The sequence below is a fragment of the Chiloscyllium plagiosum genome, chromosome 8 (assembly GCF_004010195.1).
Source record: "Chiloscyllium plagiosum isolate BGI_BamShark_2017 chromosome 8, ASM401019v2, whole genome shotgun sequence".
NCBI lineage: Eukaryota > Metazoa > Chordata > Chondrichthyes > Orectolobiformes > Hemiscylliidae > Chiloscyllium > Chiloscyllium plagiosum.
This window is the reverse complement of record NC_057717.1, coordinates 46791630-46805815: the sequence shown is the minus strand read 5'-3', so window position 1 is coordinate 46805815 and position 14186 is coordinate 46791630. Positions and strand designations below refer to the sequence as shown.

The following is a 14186-nucleotide window of genomic DNA, read 5'->3' as shown; positions in this document are numbered from 1 at the left end:
AGTGCAATCCCCTCTTATTCTCTCACAACGCTACAGAGTCATATTCACTCACTCATTGTGGTACCATCATCCCAGGGATTAGTTTGGTGAAATTCTTTTGCGCTCTCTCTGTGGCAAGTGAGGTTATCCCTTATAAAGGAGAAAGAAATCTGTTCACAATTCCCGAAATACAACATCAACCACACTGTCATGGTCGATCACAATAATTCTTTTCCCTCACTTCACCGTCTCCGTTGCTTCATTGTGACAAAACAACCCATTCCTTCTTTGTGCACTCCAACTGACGTGGAATTTAAAATTTCCTTGCATCTGTATTTCAGCATCAATAAATCCAGCAACAGAGATCTCTATGGAGATAAACATTGTACGCAGAAGAATTTCAATGGTATAGAATACACCAGAAATAAGGAATGGCAGCCGACCTAAGTCGTAATGAGCTGTAAGAATGTGAGATACAGGCAGAGGAAGCAGGCTATCTTTCCTTTTGTTCTTCTCTCACGGGATGTGAGTCGACCTGTGTCGCCCTCATCAGGCCAGCGTTTTATGCCTACCTTGACCTGAGTGCCTGCTTAAACTGTTCCACAGGAGAGTACATTGCCGTTGGAAGTTGTGCTCATAATTCAGCAAGCGAGATTCTTTGTGGACGTGAGAATGCTTTCATTGTTTTTCAGTACCTACGGACAACAAAAAAGTAGATAATAATATCAGAAGAAAGGTCTTGGCAATCCTGAACACACTCTGCCATGCGGGAAGATCATGGAAGATCCGATTGTGGCCTCAAAGTCACATTCCAGGTAGAGTTGTGGAAAAAACTGTGGGTTTGTAAAAAACTTGCATCAAGAGTCTGTTCTGTGGGTTTGCAGTGATCTGCTCGGACGAGGAGACATGCCACTCTCAAGCATCCCAGATGTCCACCTTTTTGGAACACCATGCGTTTCCCCCCTTTCATTCATTCTCCATTCCTCCGCTCTAAACAACGTCGTCAAAAATGCAATAAAGACGAATCCCCCCTTTCCTCACTTGCCACACAGTCTGGGTCCGCATCCAATGCATCATTCTTAAACACTTCCACCGCCTCCAACTAGAACGACCACAAAAACATCTTCCCTTCCCAACTGCACTCCACCTTCTGCAAGGACCGTTCTTTCAGACAATTCTTGGTTTCCGACACTCTTCCTATTAAACGCCCTGAGCCATCATGTACCGAGACCAGCAGACGAAGAAAATGTAACACCTGCTGGTACACCACCCCCTCACACCCATAAAATGCACCAAACAGCCCTTCCACGTGAGACAGAACTTCCCCATCCTCTCTTCCAAACTAGGTAAAAGCGAGGACTGCAGATGATGGAGATCAGATTCGACAGTGTGGTGCTGGAAAACACAGCAGGTCAGGCAGTATTCGCAGAGCATCAGAATTGAAAATTTGTGCATGTGCCCTTCATCAGGAATTATTCCAGACGAAGGATGTATTCCAAAAACGTCATTTCCCCTGCGCCTCGAACCAGCCTGACCTGTTGCACTTTTCCAGCAACACACTCTCGACTTCCTCCAAACTACTTTACTGCATCAGGTGGTCACGATGTGGTCTAACCGACATCGGGGAGACCAAATTTTAACATAGGGAATGTTTCACCAAGCTTCTCAGCCGAACCCAAAGGGGAGGACCTGACATCCCTATCACCGTCCGTTTCAATTCGCCCAATCACTTCCTTTCCGACATAGCCATCTTTGACCTCCTCCATTGCCTAAACAAGGCACAGCGTAAATTGGAGGAACAACACCGCTTGGGTACCCGACAGCCCAGATGACTCTACATTGAGTTCTCCAATATAAAAAAACCCTTCAAGTCCTGCGACTATCTTCCCTGCTCGTCGCCTTCTTCTACTCCTCCCTCCCGCCGTCTGAATTCATTCCTCCCCTTGACCAACTAAGTGAAACACTCGAACTTTCTTCACCTATCCCCACTTCACCACCCTGGCGCCGCATCCTGCTTTATCTGCAGCTCCCCCTGCCACCCCACCACCCATGTCCTGAAGAAGAATCCAAACTGACGTCTGGGTAAAAATGCAGCTTGGGTCAGCCAACTGAATGTATTTTGATACATTGTGTCAATTTGGGCACTTGCAGACTGCTTACGCACAGACATTATTTTTTTCTGTTTAATACACTGAAAGGAAGTTTGCTTCATCACAGGACGTCACAAAGCTATCCCTGATTTTAGAAATTTACAACTTTGACACACCGATTTCATGACAATTGACTTATGTCCACTAAATAGTGTCCCTTGCGTACGTTTTCAATGTTTACATTCTTCCATAATACAGTCAGAATGTTTTGCCTAAAATGTTGCCACATTCCAGTGGAATTGACAATGTAATATTTTAAAACCCATTACCCAGTTTCCAAACTGCAGTTTCAGAAATTAATGTTTAAATTGTAAAAGCATGTTCGATCGAACTGGTCATTTTCCATTTTATTACGAAAGGAACACGTTAATTAAGGACTGTATATCTGACCGTAATATTTGATTTCGATTACACCAGGCAATGAAACATCACGAATTGGGACTGTAACATGCCATCTGGTTTCCAGGCCTACTCTGACGGACTTGATTGTGATTTTATCGCCACATGCCTGCCTTATTTCCAATACACCAAGCAGACATGAGCCTCCATTCACTAAAACCAATGGATCCCACGAATCTTACAATCAACGATATCTAAATCCCCCCAAAAAACGCGGATGGAACAATATAGAAAGGTAGGAATTAAGAGTGGCAGTAAGCAATTCAGCTCTTGCTGTCCACTGCACCATTTAATGTGATCATGGCTAATTTAACCCGATAACTATTTACCCTGCTTTCCATCAGAAGCATACTTATTTATTTGTTTCATCTGTGATGCGATTCCAACTCCACGACATATTGGGAAGGGCGTTCTATAGATCCACTAACCTCTAGAATAAGGATTTTCTCCGCAAATCTGTTTTGAATATTCCTTCTCTCACTCTATATCTATGACAACACGTTCGAGATGGTCCAAGAAGGGAACACCTTTCCAACATTCAGCTTAACATTCTCCTTTTCCATTGTATACAAGTTAATCAGATACACCCCTCCCCTATCCCATTCTTATGAATTCCACCCAGAGGAACCCCATGCTATTCAACTTCTCTTCGTATGAAAGCCCTTTGATGACAGAAATAACCCTGGTGACCTTCCTCTGATCTGCCATCAGTGTCACAACATTCGTCCTCATGTAAGGAAACCAAAACGCGCCACAACTTTCCAAGTGTGGTAACCTATGTCATTGTAACCAAACTTATTTACTTTTACCATCCATTCCTTCTGCAATAAATGCCAGAATTTCATTTCCTTACTTATATGTGCGGGCAGAAAGACACTCTGATCCATAATCATTGACTCATTTGAATCTGCTTCTCATGCAAATTGTATTCTGCCCTTTTATTTTTCTGGCCACAATGGACTCGTTTTCCAAATTAAACTCCGTCTGCCCGGTTCTCTCCCATTCTCCTGGCCGGTCAATATTTATCTGCAAGCTCTCCCTCCTCATCTCTGCCCGCTGGCTCCTCGCCCGCAGCCTCATGGTGTCGATTCAAACATTGAAACGGAAGGCTCCTGCTGACTCACCTCCCTTCGCCTCATGTTGTCAAATCAAACTTTCACACGGAAACTTCCTGCTGACTCCCTTGCCTCAGCTGTTGGACCGGTGTTGCTGCAAGGAGACCGAATGAATGAAGCTCTGAGAATGTGACAAACTCGAGATTAGATACAAGATGCGCCATTTCAAAAGTACCACCAAGAGGGGCTCAGCAACAGCGTTACTGATCGAAATATTCGGGTCCAAAAGGACACAAATGCTGGACTGGGTCTGCACTGGTGTGGGAGGGAATGACTCAGCTCGAGAAACATACTTCACCTCATCGCTACCAATCGACAGAATCCAGACACACTGGTCGATTACCATTTTATTCACAGTGTCTACTGCACACATTATTTCCTGAGACAACGTTCCACGTTTACATTGCCAATAATGTCTCTGTGTGTGGCACTTTTACCGTGTTAAATGAGACAGATTTTGATAGATCTAGTAACTTTGCACTGGGCTGTGTGAGGTAATTCTGGCCTTTACCAACAGCAGCAGAATTGTACCCCGGCACACGATGCACTATCACTGACTATCATATGCTCACGTTACCCTGATCATCATGCCGGAGGACAATTCTTCCTTTAGCCGAGAACTGATGAGCGCCTGGTAAGCGAAGCACCGGGTACGCCTCAAAATGAGGTGAAGTGAGCAAACAGGACCACTTATTCGCAAAATAGCGAAAGTTGCAAGTGGTCGACAGAGCTAACCATTGAATCAGACATAGTCTCTGCAAACCTGTCACATGTGCCAGTGTGAATGGTGGTGGCCAGTCAAACAACTCACGAGAGGAGGAGGATACACAATTGTAAATTTGCTTAATAATGGCACAGCCAACAATAGAAAGGATGAGGCTGAGATATTCACTGCAATGTTCAGACAAAGTTATCTATTTTCGATGGCAGTCTTAGATACACCGATTCATTTTGTGTCGTATCTACAAACGGCTGAAGCAATGGTTGTCGGTACTGATAATATTCCATTTAAGCTGTTCCTGCTGGGCGATTGCACTAGCATCTACCTGACAATATGGAAAACTGCGGGTGTGTCCTGCACACACACAAACATCAGACAATCAATGACTGCCCCATTGCTCAAATCGTTATACTTAATAAAGTGATGAATGATGCCGTCTATAGTGGTAGCAAGCATCACTTCTTCAGCAACAAACTGTTCACTGAAGCTCAGTTAGGGCTTGGCAGATACAGACATCCCTCGACGTCATTGAAGCCTTTGTTTAAAGGTAGACAACAAAAAAACACACAGCCTAACTCGATAGGCGTGGCGAGAGTTACTGCGCTTCGCATTTTCACACCTGCATTTGATCAAGTTTGGACTCAAGGATTCATGGCAAATCTGAAGCAAATGTGGATCAGGGAATCCTCTGCCCCGTTTGAAGTCAGGCCTGGTACAAAGAATATGATTGGGGTTGGTTGAAAGCAGCCATATCAGCTCCACAACAGGTTTGTAGCAGTTCCCCGGGGGCGGGGGTATGTATACCGAATAAACTAGCAGGTCAGATCGGGATGATCAAGTTGTTCCATCGTTTAACGGAGACGACTAATGGTAGTTTTATTAAACAGTCATCAGGCCTCAAATAAGGGAGAGGTTGAATGTGACAATCCATTTTACTCACCTTCGACAGTGAAAAAATTAAACCCAGACTGTTGGTATTAATCTGAATTGCAGATTAACCGTTCCACCAAATGTGATAACCAAGTCCTCACACAGTTCCGTCAGGGAGATATTTTAATGTCAATCTGTTACCATTTGTTGTAACACACCACTGTAGCAGGTGGAACTTGAAGAAGACTTCGGAGCTCAGAGGGAAAAATATAATCTGAGTTAGAAAAGTGTTCTCGGTCCGAGGATCAATAATTCTCAGTTGCCTCTTCAATGAACATCCCTCTGTCGTAAAGTCACAACTGGGTATGTTTGCCAATGGCTCGACCGTTTTCAACACCATTTGCGATTACTCAGATCTGCAAAATATGATGGCATGAGCTCAAAAGTGGTAAATAACATTTTCATTATACACATGCCAGAAAAGGATCAACTCTAATAATACAGAATTGAAATATCATCCTCTAACATCCAATGCCATTGTCAGCACTTAACTCGCAACTACCAATATCCTGGAAATTAATATTAACTCGAACTGGAGTGACCATATAAATTCATTACCCATCCTGTGAAGGGTCTCTGCCCGAAATGTCAACTTCCCTCTGGCTCGAAGGCTGTCTGACCTGCTGTGTTTTGCCAGAAATGTACCTTTCGGCCTGTACAAATTCATTGCATCCAAGAATATGTCATAGGCTCGGAATCCTGCAGAAGTAACCGACTTCATGATTTCTGAAAGCCTGCCAACTTGAATGTTTCTGCGATGAAATACCGCGGAGAAAGTGAGGACTGCAAATGCTGGAGATCAGAATCGAGCTTGTGGTGCTGGAAAAGCACAGCAAGTCAGGCAACATCCGAGGAGCAGGAGAATCGAGGTTTCGTGCATAAGCCTTTCATAATTATTCCTGCTGAATGGCTTGTGCCCAAATGGTCAAATGTTGTTCTCCTCGGACGCTGCCTGACCTGGTGTGCTTTTCCATCACCAATGCCATTCATTTGTCTGGCTTCACCCCCTGCTCCACTGACTCTCAGTAGCGGCATTGCCTGCCATCTGCACGGCGATCTTCAGAAATTTACCAAACCTCTTTACAAAAATGTTGCCTCTGGAATCACGTACAGGAAAACGGACAAGAGCAGCAGATGTATGAGGCCACCACCATGTTCACATTCCGTTCCAAGCCACACACAATCTTGATTTGTAAATGCATTATGCTTCTTCAGAGTCACTGTTTCAGGTACTCTCCCTTATGGTATTGTACGTCTACCTACAGCACGTGGAATTCAGCGATTCAACGTGGCAGCTCATCTCCACCTTCTCAAGTGCAGCAAGGGATGGGAAATAAATACTGGCCCAATTACTTTCCAGGAATAAATCAGAATGAAAAATATTGGCCAAACATGCCCATTGCTGGACACTGAGTTTGTTTTTTTGTTAGCGCAGGCTGGTTGAGTCCAGACAATACTGTCTTTGTTGTGAACAGCTGGAGGGATGTGCTGTTTGAACCAATCAGTCAATCTTTCAGTGGTATCTACTACATAGCTAGCAGCACACAAAAAAGTCCATTCAGTAATCACATTACTAAACTGTAGTATAGACAGAAACAATTGAACATGTACTCATATCCGAATGTAGAATGCTTAGATACACAGTGATATTGTTGCCATGAAAAGTATTGCTGTGAATATTCGCACACACTATTAGTACAAATGACACTGATTAAACATTTAGAAAATCCTGGCAGTTCTTAGTAACGTGTTCTTAGGTACGGTAACGAAAGTCGTCATTTCAAAGCCCCTTACTGTGATTTGGTTAAAATCGTCAGCATGTTGCCTGAAAAATAAACTGAATAAATGGGCTCATTTTGTACTTATTGAGCAATCGAAAAGTGCCTATTAACAAAGCATGTAGTATCTTCTGTTAAAAATGTGTTAGCTGTTAATGTTCAGAATAATGCTGCAAACATGTTCATAGAATTTTTCATACCAAGTCATACACAAGGACATTGGTCTGGGATCAGAATGGCCATCAATACAGCTGCATAATTCTGTTTGGATACTGAAGTCATTGAGCTGACATACACTGAACATGGTTTATCAGGGTTTTGATGTAAGGTGTTATGTGCTGCAGGAGTCTTTCATCTTTATGATACCTTCATTCTGAATTGGGTCCAAGGTGCAGAGTTACGCAGTTTTGGTGGTACACCAGAAGAGGTAAAATTGCTTGATTTTAGGTCATTACTACAAATGTTGAAATGTGTTTGGAAAAGCACAAAGCCCTGTGCTTGTGCATCGGCCAGTCTGGGCCAAACATTTCCCTGTTGTTCCGGTATATGGCAAAGTGTCCATTGTAAGGGATTGTGTGAGTAACTGTCCAGCTTCAGTTTCGAAGCTCTCTGGACAGACTTTAGAGATGGTGTTTTGGAGGTAATGGTGATGCCCATTTGATCGGTGTCTGAAGTCATTTTTTTCAGTTATTTTTCACACCGTTGCTGACGAGAAGATTGTGTGTTCACTGACTTGAACATGAATCAGCAGTTTAATACAGTTACTGATTTATGTAATAGTTAGCTTTGTAATCTGGTAATTTAATTATTGTTCATGTCATTAAGTTTCACAGAAAAAGAATAACGTTTGGTCAATTTTGAAATATGTAAGGAATAAAGTCATATTAACTCTTCATTGTACAAGATGTAAAGGTGACCTGCTATATGTTTCCCACAGGCATACAAAGCAACAATTCGGCATTGTAAAACAGGATTAAGCGAACAAGACTTTGCCCTGTGCAAGATCATTATCTGCACTGGTCAGTTCTGTCCCGTCGACAGGAGAGAGCCAGACAGTGGGGAGAGGGTACAACTTCTTCGTATGTAGTCAATGTAGAGCTTTGCATTGATGCTGAATCCTCCGGCTGAAAGACTGTTCTGCGGCAGGTGATAATTGATCACTTGCTCATCAATCAACCTGCTGCAGATACAGCTCCGCATTTAATATACTGATAAAAACGTTTAAGGGACCATCGATCTGTAGGGAAAAAGCCATTTTCACAATTTGCAGACCCTTCATCATGTTACGTTGCCCACTGTATGCTCAATGGTCAGACTTTGAATATGTCGATCAACAGGCAAGCATCCATGGGCTGCAATGGGCCATCGACAGCAGTGGAATAATACTCTGGACAACTGGTACAGGCTGCAACCTCACGGCCTGCGATATTTTTAGACCGGTGAGCCAGACTTTGGTGGTGGGCAAGGTGTTGGAGGGAATCCTGAGGGACAGGATGTACATGTATTTGGAAATGCAAGGACTGATTTGGGATAGTCAACATGGCTTGTACGTGGTAAATCATGTCTCATAAATTTGTTTGCGCTTTTTGAAGAAGTAACAAAGAAGATTGATGAGGGCTGATCAGTAGATATGATCTATATGGACTTCAGTAAGGAAAGGTTCCCCATGGGAGACTGATTAGCAAGGTTAGATTTCATGGAATACAGGGAGAACTAGCCATTTGGATACAGAGCTGGCTCAAAGGTAGAAGACAGAGGGTGGTGGTGGAGGGTTGTTTTTCAGTCTGGAGGCCTGTGACCAGTGGAGTGCCAAAAAGATCGGTGCTGGGCCCTCTACTTTTTGTCATTTACATAAATGATTTGGATGCGAGCATAAGAGGTACAATTAGTCAGTTTGCAGATGACATCAAAATTGAGGTGTAGTGAACAACGAAGAGGATTACCTCAGATGACAACAGGATCTGGACCAGATGGGCCAATGGGCTGAGAAGTGGCAGATGGAGTTTAATTCAGATAAATGCAAGGAGCTGTGTTTTGGGAAAGCGAATCTTATCAGGACTTAGGCACTTAATGCTAAGGTCCTAGTGTGTGTTGCTGAACAAAGAGGCCTTGGAGTGTAGGTTCATAGCTCCTTGAAAGTGGAGTCGCAGGTAGATAGGATAGTGAAGAAGGCGTTTGGGATTCTTCCTTTTATTGGTCAGAGTATTGAGTGCAGGAGTTGGGAGGTCATGATGCGGCTGTACGGAACATTGGTTAGGCCACTTTTGGAATATTGTGTGCAATTCTGGTCTCCTTCCTAACGGAATGATGTTGTGAAACTTGAAAGGGCTCAGAAAATATTTTCAAGGATGTTGCCAGGGTTGGAGGATCTGAGCTACAGGGAGATGCTGAACAGGCTGGGGCTGTTTTCCCTGGAGCGTCGGAGGCTGAGGGGTGACCTTGTAGAGGTATACAAAATTACGAGGGGCATGGATAGGATAAATAGACAAAGTTTTTTTTTTCCCTGGTGTCGGGGAGTCCAGAATTAGAGGGCATAGGCTAAGAGTGAGAGGGGAAATATATAAAGGACCTTTCATGTTCCTCATGAAGGGCGTTTGCACGAATCGTCGATTTTTCTTCTCCTCGAAAGCAACCTAACCGACTGTGCTTTTCCAGCACCACTCTGGTCTAAACACTGGTTTCCAGCATCTGCAGACCTCATGTTTGCCTTGGGCTTGGAAGTTGCAAGAATCAATCGTGCTACACAAGTGTCAGACAATGACCATCATAAAACATCTAATCATTGCTATTCAACATCGAAAGACATTGCCATTGCTGAATCCATTGTCACTAACATTTTCAGGTTTATCCAAACAATACAGCTGCGATGTTGAGAACATCAGATCAGATGTTAAGGATACTGCAGTTAGTAACGGTTCTCCTGTCGTGCTGAAGCCTGTCCATTATCTCCGAGCTACATGTATGGAATATTATGGAACAATCTCCACTTGTCTGAATGAGTACAACTCCAACAGTACTCAAACATTTTGACAATCTACATCATGTGTGTGTGCTAAGGCACTCCCTAGAGTACACCTTCCACACTTCTTACCATTGCCATCTAGCAGGAAAAGGGGCAGTGTTTAGAGAATAGTGATCTCAATTCATTTGATTCAAACATAAGTATTACAAAGGACAAAGCTATACTAAGAGTTGAAGTTCAAGAATGACCCATAATAATTTTATCAAGCGAGAAGAGAATTCATTCAGTAGAACAGGAAACAATAATGAGACGATAAGTCAGAATCAGAGCCGTCGGAGATATTCTGAGGGCAGTTTGAAGTGGCTCCGTGGAAACATGTTACGCAAAGTAAAATGGGTCACACTCTCAAATCCATCCTTGACGAGAAATTGGAGAAACTCGGTTTGTTTTTACTTTGTAGTTAGTGGCTAAGCGGTTTCCTGATAGACATGTAAAAATTCATCGGAGGCATAGATAAAAGAATACTTCGAGGCTTAATCCAAGACTAGAAATATCAATTACTTGTGGCCATAGGTTTTAGGTAAAAGGGGCAAAGATTGATGGAATGGTGACTGGCACATATTTTATTTTTCTTTTCCAGACAGAATGTGAAATTGCCTGGAGTGCACTGGTAAAGGAGAACAGGATAAAGTAACAACTAATAACAGATATCTTGACACAGAGATGAGCAGACGCAGAATTGAATGACATAGAACATGCAGAAGCAGAATCTTCCTTTGTAACTTGAGAAGTGCATTATTTGTCAGTGCAGGCTTGCTGAGCTGAAGGGCCTGTTCCTGACATATTCTATTCTTAGAGCCAAAACTTTAATGGGGGAGTGGCGAGATGCTAATTGAATGATTACCGATGACCAACAGACAGATTTATGTCGCTCCCTTTTCATCAGTTTGCAAATTGGTGTCCTTGCTCCCACTGTGGAGAAACTCAATATGGAGGATTTGAAATGGAAGTCAGAGCTGGTAACTGGTAACTCCACCTCAGAAATCCCTCCTGCAGACTTCTATCTTGGACTTCAACGTCTCGGGGTACACTGCACGGACAGAAGATGCATGCACTCCACACCCATCAATGCTGGCATCTGTTATATATCAGCCTCACGATACCATCACATCTCCGACCTACTGACAGTAAGCTTCTGCTCATCAATGCTAAATCTTAGAGTGCACTGACAACTCTTATTACAACGCTGCTGTAACGACACTGTGTTCAGGGACCAACACCCAACTCATCGGCTGCACCTCTCGGCTGCTCACTGGATATTTGTACCCCGTCACTTTGACCTGAACTGAATGCTTTTCGAATCATTGCCCTACATGACACTGCCTTTAGTCGTATTTCCCTCGACCAGAGCTTCCAGGTTCGCACGCTCGTGGGATAGGGAAAACATGAACCTTGGTGGGGAGGTGGATGCAGTAACAGAGATAGAGTGATTGCGAGGTCACAAAGTACAGATGGTCTCACGTAACCTGGTAGAGTGGGGACGGTCACTTCTGGGCATTTACCGAGAAGGCTGGAACCACACTGAAGCAGGGGAAAATGTCAGAGCAAGCTGACAGGGCCAGGTGTCAACGCCTCCCCGCCAAGCCTGGAGTAAAATAATGTACTCCCCCTCCACCATGCCATTCACCAGAACATCGGGGACTTGTCTACAAAGTTGGACTCCAGTTTTACCCCTCTTCTGTGCCCAGAGCAATTTCGGATTAAGAATACAACAGTGTAATGCATTTTTAAAAAAAGTTGGCACCTGTAACAGGGACTAGAGTAGAGTGTTGCTGGAAACTCACAGCAGGTCAGGCAACATCCGAGGAGCAGGAAATTTGACGTTTTGAGCAAAAGCCCTTTATCAGAAGTGCTGCTGCTCATCGGATGCTGCCTGACATGCTGAGCTTTTCCAGCACAACTCTAATCTCTACACTGATCTCCAGCATCTGCAGTCCTCACTTTCACCTGTAACAGGGATGCCGGTCCATTCTCAGTAATTCAGGCAGTAGGAAGTTATATTCAGAAGGGGATAATCATAGGGTTAGTGTGAGGTGAGAGAAAGACCAAGCACAGAGAGAAAGTAGTTAATGAGACAGATTGGGGATGAACTCATGAGAATATGCACTTAACCTTGTGGACAGAAACCCTCCAGAAAACCCAACTAAAATGACACTTGACTAAATCACAAGATAACTTAGACCTCTGTCGACCTGACACAAAACAGAGGTGTTCCACACGTTGTAGTGTGAGGTTCTGGGGAGCTATAAATTACGAATAGGGGAATTATATCACGTCTTAATAATGGGCCAACACAATGTACTAGGTTATTGAAAGAATTCTGGAAAACTCCCCTGCCTTTGAATGACGACCATTATCCAGTTTTCACTGGATACAGGGATGGTACCGAAGAAGTCTAGAACGGCTAACACCGCAGATTTGGTTATTTTGGAGCAACAGAATGACTAAATATGCCGAGGTTAGAATTCTGAGACATAGGATAAACGGTCACTGAGAAAGTCCCGAGGACTGCAGGAAAGTCGGCCAGGCTTTGTTTAAGAAGGATCGTGTGTAATAAACCTGACTGTGTCAGTTTGAGACAGCATCTTATAACCGGCTGTGTCTTACTTGGATTTGACAGGAAATTAAAAGTGAGAGTTTAAAAAATAGCAACTGTGGGCTCCAGGTGAGTGGAGCTAGCAACCCACAAAGATGCCTTTGGGGACATCAACAATAGCGAGGAATGCACAATAAATGAGATCGTAGTCAGTGTAGCTGATCCATGAAGGTAGCTGGACACATCAATCATCTCGTTCCGACAGTAAATGACATCATTTCCTCTATCAGTCAAAGTGAACAAAATACGAGCAGGACGTTTATACTGTAAATACATAAATAATGACTTCAGTCACAGCCTGTGTACTGTTGTCAGTTCTGGTCATCCCATCACATGCAAGAATAGAATTGTACTTGGGAGAGTACACAGGAGATTCGTTACCCTGTGAAAGTGAAAATGCAGTTCTGAGGTAGCATTGGAACGGAGGATGCTGAGAGGTGACTTGATTGGGTTGCATATATTATCGGGGGCTGGGTAGAGAGGGAGGGAATATCTTGTTCCTGTTGGAGAGCTCAGTTACCAGCGATGAATATTTAATGCAGCTCGTCGAAATATTAGAGAAATGTTGACTAAAGTTGTTATTTAAGCCAGAGTACGGATGGGATCTAAAAGTCACACATGGAGTATACGAAATAAGGTAGGTGAACTTGCAGCGTGGGTTGGTACCTGGGACTTCGATGTTGTGGCTATTACGGAGACATGGCTAGAACAGGGACAGGATTGACTGTTGCAGGTTCCAGGATTTAAATGTTTTAGTAGGGTCAGAGGTGGGGGTAAAAGAGGGGGAGGTGTGGCATTGCTTGTCAAAGATAGTATTACAGTGGTGGAAAGGACGATGGATGAGGACTTGCCATCTGAGGTAGTTTGGGCTGAGGTTAGGAATAGGAAAGGTGAGGTCACCCTGTTAGGAGTCTTTTACAGGCCTCCCAATAGTCCTAGAAACGTAGAAGAAAGGATAGGGAAGGTGATTCAGGAGATGAGTCTTATACAACTGCAACATGACCTCAGTACTCCGGAACTCAATTCCTCTACCAATAAAAGCCAGTACGCCATATGCCTTCTTCACCGCACTATTTACCTGGGTGGCAACTTTCAAAGATCTGTGTACATGGACACCAAGAACCCTCTGCTCATCCACACTACCAAGTAACCGACCGTTAGCCCAGTACCCCATCCTTTTATTACTCTTACCAAAGTGAATCACCTCACACTTAGCTACATTGAACTCCATTTGCCACCTTTCTGCCCAGTTCTGCAGCTTACCTATATCCCGCTGTAACCTGCCACATCCTTCCTCACTGTCTACAACTCCCCCAACTTTCGTATCATCCGCAAACTTGCTCACCCAACCTTCTAACCCCTCCTCCAGGTCATTTATAAAAATGACAAACAACAATGGTCCCAAAACAGATCCTTGCAGAACACCGCTAGTGACGGCACTCCAAGATGAACCTTTGCCATCAACTACTACCCCCTGTCTTCTTCCAGCCAGCCAA

At 43.7% G+C, this 14186-nt stretch overlaps 1 long non-coding RNA gene across 1 annotated transcript; it reads right to left on the bottom strand.

Moving 5' to 3' along the window:
• Nucleotides 1–494: 494 nt before the first annotated feature.
• LOC122552418 lies at nt 495–5364 on the bottom strand. The gene is made up of 3 exons (XR_006312384.1): nt 5305–5364; nt 3653–3737; nt 495–674 (listed from the first exon to the last, which is right to left on the bottom strand). It is a non-coding gene; the product is annotated as an uncharacterized LOC122552418 (long non-coding RNA).
• Between the last annotated feature and the right edge of the window lie 8822 nt (nt 5365–14186).